Genomic DNA, 12,575 nt, shown 5'->3' with positions numbered 1-12,575 from the left:
CTAGATTAAGCATATTGTCCTGAAAGGATCTTATATGTGTGCATTCTAAAACCCCTTGTAAACTCCTTGAGGACAAGGGCTGTTTCTTCTGTTGCTGCTTCATCTTCCACAGTGCTGATGGCCTAAGAGACCCTCTGTACAGCCTTGCTGCCTCACTGACTGGAGAGTTCAGTTCGGCTCTAGAGATCTTGCCAGCAAAGCAAAGGGTACACAATAAAGTCCTTTCACTATTAAATGACAAATTCAAAGATAGAGGGGCTGAGAAAGCACGCATACAGAATCAGTCATTGTCCTGCATGCTTCCTGGGAACCAGAGCCCAGAATCCTCAGGTTTGATGTGGAAAAAACTTGGATATATTTTATGTGATGGTGCTTTTTAGATTAGTATTTCATCTTGATGGACTGTATAAGCTAATAAATAGAAGTATGAGATTGCATCTATTAGCAGGCTCATGGAATAGCACTCAGTGATAGAGCTTTTGTTTAGTATGCCCAAGGCCCCGGTCTGATCCCTACCTCTACAAAAAAATTAAAAAATTAAAAAAATAAAAATAAATAATAAAGTGGGTTATATAGATCAAAAGAAGGAAAAGAGTTTCAATTATACAGTTAATTGGTATTTCCCAAAGCTCTCTCCTGTCAAAATTCATGGTTAAGAGTTCCCAGGGGGTAAATGTTGTTTTTCACATTTCATTGCTGACAAAATGCTATCAGAAGAGAAAGTATAACTGGAGGAAGTAAAGGGAAGATGGCTCACTCTGCCATTACTTTCATTGCTAAAATGTTTCAGGGTTTTTCAGGGTATAAATATCAGTCAATATTTAGGAAACAGCTAGATTCACACTCTTTTGAGTTCTGAGCCTCTCCTTCTCCATGGCTATTTTTGGTATCAAGTACTGTTCCAGAATCCCATTTTCTGATATAAATATAAAATGCAGCTGCTCCTCAATGCCTGCATCTTTACATACTTTGAAGCACACGGGAATTGCTAATGGGCCTTGGGAAACTGGCAAGTTGTTTCCTAGGTGTAAACATGCATACACCCACCCCTCCAGTGTGAAGGGAAAGATGACTGTGTTGGCTTTTTTTGTAATAGTCCTGTGACATGACTTCTATATTGTCCTGTGGGCTGCAGTTAAGGAACTTCCTGTAGAACAAAACTGAATGTGAAAAGAGAGAAAGAAAAAAGGTACCTGGGCTGTTTCTTTGTGCAGCTTCGTACTTCTGCTCCAGTAAGACTTATAGGTCTGACATGGATCCAAGATGTGACTTTTCAGAGGTATGGAGAAAAACACTCTAACTTAATCTGAAGTCAAACTTCTTTAATCTTGTGTTAACAGTGCAGATGAAGAAATCAAATTGAAAGCCAGGCCTAGTGGCCTATAATCCCAGCTACTAGGGAGGCTGAGAGAGCAGGATGGCAAATTTAAAGCCTGCCTGGGCTACACTGTGAAAGATTACTACAGCGTAGACAACTTAGTAAAACCCTGTCTCAAAATTTCAAAACAGTAAAAAGGGCTAGGGATGTAGTTCAGTGGTAGAACCCTGGTCTAACACATGTGAGGCCCTAGGTTCAATCCCTAGAAACCCCCATCCCTCAGCCAAAATAAGGGAACTAGAGTAACTGGTGTGAGGACATATCTGTAGTCCTAGATTCTAGAGGCTGAGGCAGGAGGTTTGCAGGTTTGTGGCCAGCCTAGACTATATAGTGAGTTCCAGGCCAGTTTGGGCTACATAGCAAGACCCTGTTTGAAACAGACAGACAGACAAACAAACAAACTGAAATATTTTTTCTTTATAAACACAGTGACTAGATTGTACACTATTAAGCAAAGAGACAGAAGGTAGCCTGTCACTGCTGCCTCCTGTGTCTTGAAGCAAGAGACCCATTCATCCTAAACATGGGCATCTTTTTATTCCATGGAGAGAAGACTTGGCACTGGTAAACAATCTTCTGAGTATTATTTGCCCAGCTGATCTGGGTTGTCAGAACCAAAGGGCCCTATTGAAATCCTTCTTTCCTGGGCAGTTCGTAGATCCTTGACAAGTAAGTGACTTACTTTTTTGTCTGTTTAGTTGTAGGACTGGACTCTGTAACCAGGGATTCGGCATGTGGGGCATCACAGTCTGCAGAGAAATATTAACATGTGAGTGACTATGCCAAACATATAGTCTCACGTGAGAAAGCACACCAATGTGAAAACCTCTTAAGTGACAGGTTGTTAGAGTAACTGTAAGATATTAACTTCAACAAGAAGATGGAGCCTATGAGTTTGCTACCTGGCTCCCTTGATCCTGGTCACTCCAATGTGAAGAACAGACCTGAGTCACCTGAAAGGTTTGGTCATTTGCATGGTAATGGGGTGGGAGAGGGGGGGAGCTTGCATATTTGTTTACTGCTCTTTATTTCATTTTTTGTGGTAGGATCTTACTCTGTAGTTCTGGCTGGACTTGAACTCACTATGTAGCTCAGGCTAGCTTGAAATTTAAGGCAATCTTCCTTCCTTGAGTGCTAGACTTACAGGTGTGAGATACCATGCCTAGATGAATACCATGTCAAATATTATTTTTGGCTTTGTGAGTATATGCTCATGTGTGTGGCATATATGTGTGCAGAGGCCAGAAGTTGATGTTTAGTGTCATCTTCAACCCCTTCTCCACCTTGTTTTCAATTTTGTTTCTTTATAAAGGGTTTTTATGTATAAAATTAGGCAAAATTATTTCTTGTAAAGTCAATACATTTTTATGTAAGGAAATTCACATGTGATTTTCACTATCCATCAAAGTCTCTGAAACTCAAGATTTCTCTTCAACATAGGCGTTTCTCAAAGAACTAATATTTTATTTTTTTACAACTTTTATTTATTATTTTTATTTTATATGTATGAGTGTTTTGCTTGCATGTATGTAAGTGCACCTGTGTGGTACAATGCCCATGGAGGTCAGAAGAAGGGCGTTGGATCTCCTGGATCTGGAGTTATGGATGGTTGCTAGCCACCATGTGGATGCTGGGAACTGAACCCAGATCCTCTGCAAGAACAGCCGGTGTTCTTAATGGTTGAACCATCTCTCCAGCCCCAAGAACTAATGTTTAATCCACTTATACTATCAGCCCTGTCACAACTATTTTATTTAACTTCTTTTATTTCTGTGTGAATTAAGGTAATATTCACGATAACTTCATTTTCCAACTGAGATCTTTGGCATCCAATTTCTTGAAATAATTTATTTTAGGATCTATCTATCATCTACTAGTGTTCATGTATGTGCACATGCAAACATGTGCATATAGAGGTCAGAGGACAACTTGCAGGCCCTGAGGATTCAACTCATGATGTCTGGCTTGGAGCCATCTCATTGTCTCATTGGCCCCTCCACCTTTTTTTTTTTTTTTTTTTTATTTTGAAACATGGTCTCCCTGTAGCCCCAGCTGACCTGGAACTCCCTATGTAGACCAGGCTGGCCTCAAACTCACAGAGATCTGCCTGCCTCTGCCTCCCAAGTGCTGCCACACCAGCATTTTTTTTCTTTTTTTTTAAAAAGATTTATTTTATTGGGGCTGGAGAGATAGCTCAATGGTTAAGAGCACTCATTGCTCTTCCAGAGGACCTGGGTTCAGTTCCCAGTACCCCTACATGGAGGTTAACAACTGTGCTGGTTAGCTTTAGTGTCAACTTGACACACCTGGGTTGCGGGACCCTCAACCGGGAAATTGCCTCTATTGGACTGGCCTGTGGCCACATCTGAAGGGCATCTTCTTGATGAGTGATGTGGGAGGGCTCAGCCCACTGTGGGTGGTGCCACCCCTAGGCAGGTGGGCCTGTGTTGCATAAGAAAGCAGGCTGAGCAGGGGCCAAGGGAACAAGCCAGTAAGCAGCACTCCTCCATGGCCTGTGCTCCAGCTCCTGCTTCCAGGTTCCTGCCCTGAGTTCCTACCTTGGGCTCCCTGATGAACTGCAATCTCGGAGTAGTAAGCTGAATAAGCCATTTCCTCCCCAAGTTGGTAGTGGTCAGAGTATTTTGTCACAGCAATGAAGAAACAAGCCAGGACAACAACTATCTGCAATTCTAGTTCTAGGGGATCTGACACCCTTTTCTGGCCTCTGAGGCCATTACACACACATTGTGCACACAGGCAAATGCTCCTACACATAAAAATAATAAATAATAAAACATTTTTAAAAGTTTTATTTATTTGTGTGTATGTGTCTCTGTGTATGTCTGTATGCACAAATGTGTATGTAGGTACCCAAGGAGACCAGAGGAGAGTGTTACATTCCTTGGAGCTGGAGTTGGTCCTCTCCTTCCACAATGTAGGTCCTGGGGACCAAACTCAGTTTGTCAGGCTTGGCAGCAACCTCCTTTACCAGCTGAGTCATGTTACCAGCTCTTATCATTCATTTTAATAACTTTCTTGCTGAGTATTGTGGTACATGCCTTGAATCCAAGAACTCAGGAGACAGAGGCAGGTAGATCTCTGTGAATTTGAGGCCAGCTTGGTTTACATAGTGAATTCCAGGTCTTTCAGGGATACATAGTGAGACTCTGTCTCAAAACAAAATAACAAGTTTCTTAATACCCAGTCTTGAAGTCATAAGAAATGAGCATCTATCTATCTATCTATCTATCTATCTATCTATCTATCTATCCATTCATCCATCCATCAATCCATCCATCTATATGTGTACACTTTTTTGTTTTGTTTTGAGACAGAGTATCACTATTTTGCCTATGGACTCATATCATCTTCCTGCCTCAGCCTCCCAAGTAACTGGGTATGTGTGTAATAAAGGTGAATATTTTTATTATTTTTATTTGCTTTTAAAAAATATTTTTTCTTTGTGTGTGTGTGTGTATGCATGGGTGCCAAATGAGGCTGAAAGAGGGTGTTGGATCCCGTTGAGCTGGTGCTGTAGCCAGCAGTGAGTGACCTACATGAATGCTGGGAACCAAATTGAGTGGCACCTGCTCAGCCACCTGTCCAGCCCTGGATGAATATTTTTAAAGGATTACTGGAAGGAAGGTAATTAAATTTTGATAAAGGTAAATTGTTCCCCAAAGTTTATACCAGGATTTCTCAATAATAATTACTGTTAGATTATCATGGTATAATGATTCCCAACATTTTTCCTTATTATGTATAGATGTATGCATGAATAGTTACCTATTTACATATAGTTACCTATTTACATATACAGAAACACAGGTAAGGCTTTGTTCTGGTCTGCCTGCAATTGCTGTGACAATTCAATTGCTCTGACCAATACCAACTTGGGGAGGGAATGGTTTATTTGGCTTATATCTCCCAGGTCACAGTTCATCACTGAGGCAGCCCAAGGTAAGAACTCAGGGCAGAACTGGAGGTAGGAGTTGAAGCACAGGTCATGGAGGACCACTGGAACACTGCTTACTGGCTTGCTCCTCTGGCCTAAGCTCAACCTGCTTTCTCTTTCTTTCTTTCTTTCTTTCTTTCTTTCTTTCTTTCTTTCTTTCTTTCTTTCTTTCTTTCTTTCTTTCTTTCTTTCTTTTTTTGTCTTTTAGAGACAGGATCTCCCTGTTGCCCTGCCTGGAACTCACTATGTAGACTAGCCCGGCCTTGAACTCACAGAGATCCACCTGCCTCTACCTCCTGAGTGCTGGGATTAAAGGCATGCACCACCATGCCCAGCTTCAACCTACTTTCTTATACAATACAGGACCACCTGCCCAGGGGTGGCACTGTCCACAATGGGCTGGGTCCGCCCACATCATTCAACAATCAAGAAAATGCCCCACAGACATGGCCATGGGCCAGTCCAATGGAGGCAATTCCCCAATTGAGGCTCCCTCTACCCAGGTGTGTCAAGTTGATAACTAAAGCTATCAGGCACAGCCCTTGATGGGACCCTAATGTAATTATTATTTTGGCTGCTTTCTCCTCCTTCCCCCCATTTATCAATATATTAAGGAGCTAGGTGTAGTGGCCCTTGTCTATAATCTCAGCACTTGGAAGGCTGAGGTAGGAGGACTGCCATGAGCTTGAGGCCAGCCTGGACTATAGAGTAGGTGCCTTATCTCAAAATAACAACAACCTCCCTCCCCAATATATTAAGGACATTAAATTATATACATATATGGAAATACTTTTTAATAGCTGCTTTCCTAGTGAGCACTAAGTAGAGCTACAGGAAAAGTGATGAATTGAAAGATAAGTCAGATTCAAAAAGGCAACTCCCAGCTACAGGGGAAACTAGAAGACAGATATCAACAAGACTCTTGATTTGAGGAAATCACAACATGTTCAAAAAGAAAAGGATGAGGTCATAGGAAAGACTGGGAGGAGAAGATATTTATATAGCACATGGAAATGACAAACTTGCAGTCCTCCAGTAGCTGGGCACAGGGTCCCCAGCTTTGCAGGCAGGGAGGCACAGTACATCCCCCTAGCTTACTACATGCTGTGTCTTTTGTCACCTGAAAACCACTCTTTTGAAAAGGTAATCAATTCCCAGGGACGAATACGACTTGCCCTCTGACTACATCTCCCTGAGGCATTCAATATTAGGGTTCTTCTAGTATATATTGCCTTTGTGCTGATTAGGAAGAGGGGTCTCAGGGCTGGGGAGATGGCTCTGTTTATAAAGTGCATGCTGTGCAAGCATGAGGACCTGAGTTGGAATCCCTGCCACCTATATGAAAGCCAGGCCTCTAATCCCACTACTGGGGAGGCAGAGACAGGAGGATCCTTGGAGCTCCTTGACTAGTTAACCTACCCCACTGGTGAGCTCCAGGTTCAGTAAGAGACCCTGTCTCAAAAAACAAGGTGGAATGGTAGCACATGCCTTTGATCCCAGCACTCAGGAAGCAGAGGTAGGTGGATCTCTGTGAGATCAAGACCAGCCTGATCTACATAGTGAGTTCCAGACCAGCTGAGGCTGCAGGGAGACATGTCTCAAAAACACCAAAAAAGGGGGCTGGAGAGATGGTTTAGCAGTTAAGAGCACTGGCTGTTCTTGCAGAGGACCCGGGTTTGATTCTCAGCACCCACATGGTGGCTAACAACCATCTGCAACTCCAGTTCTAGGGGATCCAATGCCCTCTGATCTCTGAGGACACTGCATGACATGGGTGCACCTACCTACATGCAAGCAATGTGCTCATACACATAAAATTAAAAAAAAACCAATAATATAAAATATTTAAACACACACACACACACACACACACACAAAGCTGGGATGGATGGCAACCTGGTCTTTGTGGAGAGCAATTGTGGAGATCAGTTGAGGAAGACATCAGACACTGACCTCTGGCCTCTGCATGCATATATATCTACACACACACATGAACACATACACACCACACACATACACGAATGCACACATGCATTGAAAAAAGAAGGCTTTTGCTCCTGCTGTTCCTTCTTCCAGACCTCTGTAGCCCTATACCAGGGCACAAAACTTGGGAGAACCCTAGTTGGTTTATGCCCCTACTCTTATGATGGGCAGTACCTGCACAACCTCATATGATGCCTTTGTCTGGTATAATCTCATATTGGTCTTGTCACAGTACTGTTTGTTGCTGTGACCAAATTCTTGAAAAGAAGCAACTTAATGGAAGAAGGACTTATTTTGGCTTTTATTCCATCACGGCATGGTGGCAGCAGCAGGAAGCAGCTGATCACATTTCATCCACAGTCAGGAAGCAGAGAATGAGGAATGCTTGTGCAGAGCTCTTGCTTTCTCCTTCTACCCAATCCAGGACTTCAGCCTATTGATGGTTCCAACCCAAGAGTGGGTCTTCCCACTTCAACTTAATCTAGATAAGCCCTGACAGACATGCATAGAGCCTTGTCTCTTTAGTGATTCTAGATCTTGTCAAGTTGACAATATTAACCACCACAGGTCCCAACCAATTTAGTTAAGCTTCCATGGAGTATATACAAAAGTAACTTAAATTCTCTACTTTCCACTGCCATCCTATCCCACTCAGGAACTCTGTTCTGGGGGCTAGAGGGGTCAAGAGTACTAACTGATCTTGCAGAGGACCTGGGTTTGGTTCCCAACACCTACATGGCAGCTAACAACTGTCCCTAACTTCAGTTCCAGGGGCTCTGATGCCCTCTTCTGGACTTTGTAGGCAATGCATGACACAGATGCACTTACACACATGCAGGCAACACACTCATACACTTAATTAATTAAAAAGAACTCTGTCCTAGGCATGGTGGTACACACTTGTAATTTCAGCACTTAGGAGGCTGAGGTCAGAGGATCCCAAGTGCTAGGTCAGCCTGGGCTACAAAAATGAGCCCTTATAAACAACAATAACAAAAACAGAAATAACAATAGCAACAAAACCTTCTGAACTCTGCCCCACCCAGTTTACTCAACCTTCTTCCCAACTAGGTCAGTGGCAGATAAACCATCCTACAGGGCTTTGCTCTATAGCAGTTATTATTACAGCTATCATTTTATTATTCTAGTTTATTTAATTGTATGTATCTAGTCTATTTCATGTGTGCATGTTTTGAGACAAGGTCTCATATAGCCCAGGCTGATCTCAAACTTGCTATGTAGTTGGATTGGCCTTAAACGCCTGATCCTCCTGTCTCCATTTCCCAAGTGCTGGGATTATAGGCATGTGTCAGCATGCCTGACATAGCTACCATTTTAAATGTCTATCTCTGTACCAGGCTAAGTGCCTTACATGTATTATTTTCTCTTACAACAATTCTAGGAATTGTTGTAAGGAAGTAGGTACAATCATAATCTCCATTTTACACATGTGATAATTGAGACCTGAGAGAGTAATTTGTTTGTGCAAATACCACAAATACTAAGTACAAAGGCTTCAATTCTGATCAGTCTGCTTTCCACAAACATTTCCTGTGCAATGTCTGAGAAAAGCAGTGAGTTAAATCAAAGATCAAAAAAGGCATAAAGAAGTTTGCTTGTTTTTGGTCTTTTGGGGACAGGGTCTCCCTGTAGCTCCAGCTGGCCAGAACTCACTCTGTAGACCAGGCTGGCCTTGAACTCATAGAGATCTACCTGCCTCTGACTCTGGAGTGCTGGGATTAAAGGCGTGCACCACCACACCTGGCTCAGAAGTTTATCCTTAGAAGGAACTTACAATTTGGAGAGTCTATTTAGACAAGGTCTCACCAAGTAGTCCGGCTGGGCCTGGAACTCACTACATAGACCAGGCTGGCCTCACACTCACAGAGATCTACCTGCTCTGCCTCCCCATTTCTGGGATTAAAGGCATTGGCCAATGCACTCAACCTTTTATTGATTAATTAATCAATTAATTTCAACTTAGGACGTTTAAGCAGGAATGTATCAAGTATATCACTCATACAAAGCACAAAGTGCTTTAGGGAGAAGACAGAGTCTTTGGGGAGATGGAATGTAAAATGAGCTTTGAGGTCTTTTTTTTTTCTTTTTAGAACTTTATTTCAACATAACTATGCATAATCTTTGAGGGTTTTGACAAAAGGAGATTGAGAGGTAACATTCAGAATGAACAGCATAAGGGGACCTACAGAAGCTGACAAAGACAAGGGACAATAAACTGCCAGCTCCCAGTAATAGGGCATAACCTGATAAGACATATATAGCACTAGATGACCTAAGTACCTAGCAGGGCATTTCCATTGGTCCATTGAGCACATGGGTAAGTTTTGAGCACAGTGGTAAAGCTCGGGGACACAACTTGAGGGAGAAGAATCTTGTATCATTTACCTGTGATATAAATTAGAATGGGAAGGAATAAAAGTAGGAAGGTAGAAAGATACTAGTGTTTCTCAGCCTTGGAACTAATGACATTTGATCATATAATTATTAGATGTAGGGGTTGTTCTTTGTATTGTGAGATATTTAGCAGAATCTCTAGCTTCTAATCATTAGATGTTGGAAACTTCATCCCCACCATGCAAAAGAGATTGACAGGTGTTCCTAGGAAAGCAAAACTGCCCTCATTTGAGATCCATGTAGTAGACCATGTGGGAAAGAAGAAAGGGTAAATGTTAGACATGGGTAGAACTAAAATCTAAAAGCTTTGGCAACTGTTTGGATAAGAATGCTACAGAAAGGGGGCTGGAGAGATGGCTCAGTGAATAAGAACACTGATTGTTCTTGCAGAAGACTTGGGTTCGCATTCCAGCACCCACATGGCAACAACTACAGACAGCTAACAACTGTAACTCCAGTTCCAGGGGATCTGACAGTCTCTTCTGCCCTCCGCAGGCATTTACCTACATGGCTGCACTTACCTACATGCAGGCAATTACATGCATACACATTAAAAAAAAAAAAAAAAAGAATGCCATAGAAAAAGGGCATGTTGAAAGCCCAGAATCCCAAAAAAGATCCCAGGGGCCATGGAGACTTATACATTTATAAATGCTTATAAATCCTAGCAACATTGTAAACCCATTTGAGGGGTGATTTACTAAGCCATTTGGAGGACAGTTCGGTAAAGCGTACTAATAATCATAAAAACTTGCCTGTTGGTCTAGTGATAGTATTTCTGGGAATCTGTCTTTTTAAAAATTTATTTATTACTATGGGCAGGGTGTGGTGGCACACGCCTTTAATCCCAGCACTCAGGAGGCAGAGGCAGGCGGATCTCTGTGAGTTCAAGGCCAGCCTGGTCTACATCATTGAGTTCTGAGTCAGCTGGGGCTATAAGGAGACCCTTTCTGAAAAAGACCAAAAGAAATTTATTATTATTTTGTGTGTATGAGTGTATTGTTTGGATGTATGTAAGTGCACCCATGTTGTGCAATGCCTGCAGAGTTCAGAAGAGGGCAACAGAGCCTCTGGAACTGGAGTTATGGGTGGTTGTTAGCCACCATATGGGTGCTGGGGATTGAACCTGGGTCCTCTGCAAGAGCAGTCAGTGCTCTTAACTGCTGAGCCATCTCTCCAGCCCCTGAGGATTGGTCTTCAATGATTTCAATGAAGATTAGCCATCATTATATATAAAACAACAATAGGCATATGACAATAGTGACCATGTTTTCAGCATTGTACAATCATGTCTATCACTGTGCCTACAAAATGTGAGGCCCCGGGCTTTATTTTTTATTTACTTTTGAGACATAGTCTTGCACTGTAGCCCAGGCTGGCCTGGAACTCACTCTATAGCCTAGGCTGGTGAGAGACCCATATTTAGGAAGTCTATTTAAACCAGAAGTAGAGGTTGAAGATTCTGTAGAGAAGTTGCAGCTAATGAAACAAACCTTACACAACTAGGAAAGGCAGATATCAAGAGTGGTGGCACTTGGGAGGCAGAAGCAAACAGATCCCATCTCTGTGTTTGAGGTCAGCCAGATCTACATAGAGAGTTCCAAGCCAGCCAGCGTTAGGTGGTGAGATGCTGTCTCAAAATAACAAAAATAACAAAATAATAACCCACAACCCCCCCCCAATGCAATGCAAAACACAATAAAAAGAAAAACAAAAAAATAAGCAAACAAAATGCATGCAGAAGCAGAGCGTCATGATGCATGTCTACAATTCCGGATTGAGACAGGATGACTAGGAGTTCAAGGTCAGACTGGACAACATAGCAAAATCCTGTCACAAACATACAAAGCAGAGCAGTCCGTAACTTTCTTTTCAAAGGAAGGATGATTGCAAGATTTTTTTTTTCAGATTTTTGAGACAGGGTCTCACCCTCACCTTGTAGACCAGGCAATCCCGCGCCAGCCTTCCAAGTGGTGGGATTGCAGCAGTGAGTCACCACACCCCAAGAATTCGCAGGGGCGAAAGGAGGGAGAGAAATTCAAGGAGAAACGCTCACAGCTTCAATCAATAAAGTTATCTGGGGAGTAAAGAGGACCGATAAAGGCTGGGCGTGGTGGCGCACGCGTTTAATCCCGGCACTGGGGCGAGGGTGGGGGGTGGGGGGGCTAGGTTGGGTCTCTGTGAGTTCAAGGCCAGCCTGGTCTATATTGTGAGTTTTCCAGGTCAGCTGGAGCTACAGGGACACCTTGACTCAAAAAGACCGAAAAAAACAAAACAAAACAAAAACAAAAAACAAAAGAAAAAGAGGACCGGTAAAAACTGTGATTTGTGTAGAATCTCGATCTTTGCCTGATAGCATTCCTTGAAAACCAGATTTCTACTGGGAAACTGCTGGGGAACAAAATTTCCTGTTACAAAAATTATGTCAGGAAGGAAGGCGGAAGGAGACTAAAAAGAAAGAGAACTGAAGTAGCCAATTATTTTTCTCCTGGAGTGCCAAGTTACTTGTTTTTATTTTTATTTTTATTATATGAATGAGCGTTTTGCAGTGCAATGCCCTCGGAAGTCAGAAGTGGGCGTCAGAACCCCTGAAACTGGAGTTTCTGGTTTGTTGTCAGCAGCCATGTGGTTGCTGGGAATTGAACCGGTTCCTCTACAAGACTAATCAGTGCTTTTACACGCTGAGCCAGCTCTCCAGCCCCACTTTTTGTTAATTGCTCTGTAAATATGGAATTTATAATTCGTTTGGTGGGGATTTTGCCTTTCTAGCATAAAGCCTGGTAAGTAACCCGGCCAGCGGGCAAACCTGGGTAGCGGGTGGGCGTGGCCAACGTAGGGGCTGCT

Source organism: Nannospalax galili, unplaced genomic scaffold, assembly GCF_000622305.1.
Source record: "Nannospalax galili isolate Female #2095 unplaced genomic scaffold, S.galili_v1.0 scaffold24, whole genome shotgun sequence".
In the NCBI taxonomy this organism is placed as follows: domain Eukaryota; kingdom Metazoa; phylum Chordata; class Mammalia; order Rodentia; family Spalacidae; genus Nannospalax; species Nannospalax galili.
Note: the sequence above shows the minus strand (reverse complement) of the source record.